Here is a 3946-nt window from a genome sequence, read left to right as displayed (position 1 = left end):
ATATCTGTGGGAACGCAGCGACAAATCTAGGCCTTAAGTTTAGCACAGAGAAATCAGGGATTATGATCTTTAATGAACACACGAGTAACTTCGTGGTGTCAATTCAACAGCAAGTAATACCCATAGTGAAGCAATATAAGTACCTCGGCGTACACATAAACGAAGGAAAGAATTACTCAAGCAACCACAAAGATAATCTGAAAATAAAGGGGAAGCGGAATGCAGCATTAATGAAACACAGAGCACTGTGGGGCCACAATAAGTATGAGGTGGTGCGTGGAATCTGGAAAGGAGTAATGGTGCCAGCGCTAACATTCGCAAATGCCATTATATGCTTAAAATCGGATATATTGGCGGGTTTAGAAGTTAACCAAAGATCAGTAGGCCGGTTGGCTTTGGGAGCACGCGGTAATACGACAAATGAGGCAGTGCATGGAGACATGGGTTGGGCCTCTTTTGAAGTCAGAGAAGCAGAAAGCAAAATTAGTTTTGAAGAAAGGCTCAGGAACATGGATGAAAATAAATGGGCGGCTAAAGTGCACAAGTATCTCTACATGAAAAGCGTGGACACAGAATGGAGGAAGAGGTCAAGGAAGTTGGCAACCAAGTACAGGATAATCGAAACTGTAAATAGACAACCAGGGGTCATCAGAAAGAAAGTGAGAGAAATAGAGACCGTGAATTGGATGCAAAGAATGGAAACGAAAAGGACAGTGGATATTTACAAGAATGAGAAGAAAGAAATTAGAAGGGAAAATCTGTACGATAACACAAAGGGCAGTGCCTTGCTATTTGAGGCTCGAGCCGGTTGCCTAAGGACGAAAACATATCGGAACAAATATTCGGAACTAGATGAGACATGTGTATGCTGCAGTAAAGATCCAGAGACCACTCAGCACATCCTAATGGAATGCGACGGGATCCACCCAGTGAGAACCGTAGGTAACGTGCAACTCCCAGAAGCGCTTGGGTTTAAAGTGGAAGGAAACATAAACAGATCAGCAGTAGAGATCAGCAAGAGACGATTAGAGTACTGGTGGAAAAAAAGCAGGCAAAAGATCGATACGACCTCATCTCTTAAAATCATAGGCAGCGGTACAAGCTAAATTTTTGAAAAAGGTATACAAAAATGCGAGATAAAGAACATGTGTAGTATACCTGATTAAATCAAGCAGGCTAGGTGACTATTTGTCGCCACCCCGTTTCAAAGGGGATGCCAATAAATCATCATCATCATCATCATCATCATCATCATCATCATCATCATCATCGTCTTCAACGTGCCGGTCGTCTGTGTGAGCTGCTTGATCGTGTGGTTTTGTGTTTGCTTTAATGAAATGGGACGTAGTTAGCGTGCACAAAAGTGCCAGAAGATACCTTGTGTTTCGTTGCAAACTCGCCGTATGCGTGGCGCGCCAGGCAAACATGGACCAACGATTTTTGTGCCGTGGCCTTTGTGTCGGGTTGTCGTGGAAAGTTGGGTGGACATTGCAAAGAAATCATTCCTATTGGTAGCGTGCCTCAGATCGTCCACTACGCAGCGGCATGTATGCTGGGAGTAACATCGTCGACGCAGCACCGGCAACTTGGAGAGCGTCGTGCCATTGAAAAGGTAAGCAATCGTGCTTGCTAACTACACGTGTTGTGCGTACTCATCGTGTGTGCATAGGGTGCCTTGCGAACGTAGGAAACAACAGTGACGCCTGTGCTTATGCATGTTGCGTGCTGGTTGTCAGAATTTAGTTTTGCAAATGTATGTATGAAGCGTATGTGTACCTGAAAGTATGATCTCGGTATGATCTCGGCCTCGATGCGCAATTGAATATCCTGATGAGCGTTTTCTTACGATGAGGGGGGGGGGGAAGACATTACGTTCTGAAATAATCGTGGTCATCATGTGCACCTGTGCGTGCGCTCCCGCTTTTCTGCTGAAGTTGCATATAACGACCCATCAGTCTCTTCACCAATACTTACTGCAATTACGTTTCTTCGCTTATAAACTCTTCAACGTAGTAAATAATATCTGCTTACCAGGTTTTCGGTTTACGAGCAGTTTTAGGGGAAAGTAAGCAGTCACAGCTTGCCATACTAGTAGAGCTGTCTTTTCAAGACAAGGGATGTTTCCATAACTTTGACGTATCTAAATATGATAGGGGAAAGTTGCTTAAACCAAGTCATGAAAGCAAACCCTAGAATTGTTATGTAAACAAACATTTCTTGTAATGTGCTGCTGCGTGCGTCTTCAAAATTTTACTTTGATGAAGGGGTCCCTATTATCATGACATTCATCAATGACTCGACCTTGTGCTCTGTGCCACCTTGCAGGTGTTCACAATATGACAGTTTTATTGTGCCAGTGCTATATATGTTGACACAGAATTCATTTTGTAGTGGTGAGGCCGTGACCCACAGCAGTGTCCACATGATGGCAGGGAACCTGTGGCCGTGGCTACAGCAGCACAGCGTGTAATCTGGATGTCACGTCACGTATGTATGAAGTGTATGTGTACCTGAAAGTATGATCTCGGTATGATTTGTGTGTAAGCCAACAGACATATTACATAACGGAGCACTAAATAGGCTAAATGTTTATGCAAGTATATTAAACTTGCTGCTTGTTTGTGTTTGTAACATTATGCACAAATTATCGTGTTCTATATAAAACTAAACCTAACATGTCCTGATGTTGAGTATTTTTTTCTCTCTTTGATCACTTGGCTGCAAATTAAGTTTTATTTTTGCTTTGCATACAGTATATTTTACTTATTATTTTGGTTTTATTGTTTTGAAACTGTTTCCGATGCTGTAGCTTTTATTTCTGTATTTTTTTTTCTCTTTTTATGCTACACGCATGTGCAGTTTTTGTGCATGTTAGTATTCGAAGTGTACTGTGTCAAATATGCCGCAGGTCTAAGCATACAGCGTGCATACCTTTGTTTAACATTGCTATTTACAATTATTTCTGTCTTGTTCTCAGAATAATTGCCACTGGCAAATACACATTGATGAGCTTGAATTTCTCTGAAACTGAAATATGAAGGTGCAGCCATGTGACAGCTGAAGTACTCCAGCAATGTCAAAGCTAGCTTGCACCCACTATTACTACAGTATGCCGACGGATACCCATCACTGTATTTGTATATTTTCTGAGAACCACCCGTGTCCACTAGGACAAATTTCTAGTGTCCTTTTGAGCAAGCCGGTCAGTTCATTTAACTTTTCAGGACAAAATTTACACAGGCAGGCTGCAGAGGCCAGTGGGGCCCTGGACTGAGGGCTTTGAACACCGCTCCTTAACATATTTTCCATTCAAATGAAGTTTCTATATATGTATACACAGGGAGGGGAAGGGAAATATACAACTTGACCTCGGCTAACAACTGGCATTTTGATGGAAGGATTATATAAAGTAAGACTGGATGTGTGCTTGCATTAAAACAGTATTTGCATAGAAAAAAGTAAGCAGACATAGACTAATTTCTATCCCTTTTTTATCTACGAAGGATGGCCTTTTTCACGCATTAATAATGGGTCTGGCTCACATTTGTGTTATTTATGCGGTATGCCTCACTGATTTCTCGTGTCAATTTTCCACTGTGGGTGACAATAGGTGAACGATCTTATCTGGCCTGAAGTCCTATGGCGGCAATGCACGACCGCATTGGGGAGGCTGAGGTTCAGGGCAAGAGCCTTTATGGAAAGGGCAGGAACAGGCACAAGAAGGACCCAGTGAAGGAGGGATTGGATCCAGTTCATCTGAATGCTGTAATTGGTATGTATTATTTTCATTGTGAAGACTGAATAATATTGCATGGGAAAGTTGTACTTTCGGGCAGTGTAGCGTACTTTCATAATTTCTGTAGATGAGGCTCACAAGCGGAAACCACCTTTGCACTCTCATGAAGGAAAGCCACCATTTGTGTGGGTCATTCCACGCCAACTGTCC

At 42.4% G+C, this 3946-nt stretch overlaps 1 long non-coding RNA gene across 1 annotated transcript; it reads left to right on the top strand.

Annotated features, from left to right (window-relative positions):
- The first annotated feature begins 1490 nt into the window (after positions 1–1490).
- Positions 1491–3672, top strand: LOC125942768 (uncharacterized). Its single transcript, XR_007465344.1, has 3 exons — positions 1491–1612; positions 2413–2482; positions 3611–3672. It is a non-coding gene; the product is annotated as an uncharacterized LOC125942768 (long non-coding RNA).
- The last annotated feature ends 274 nt before the right edge of the window (positions 3673–3946 follow it).

The sequence above is a fragment of the Dermacentor silvarum genome, chromosome 1 (genome assembly GCF_013339745.2).
Source record: "Dermacentor silvarum isolate Dsil-2018 chromosome 1, BIME_Dsil_1.4, whole genome shotgun sequence".
Classification (NCBI taxonomy): Eukaryota; Metazoa; Arthropoda; class Arachnida; order Ixodida; family Ixodidae; genus Dermacentor; species Dermacentor silvarum.
This window is presented reverse-complemented; position numbering and strand designations above follow the sequence as displayed.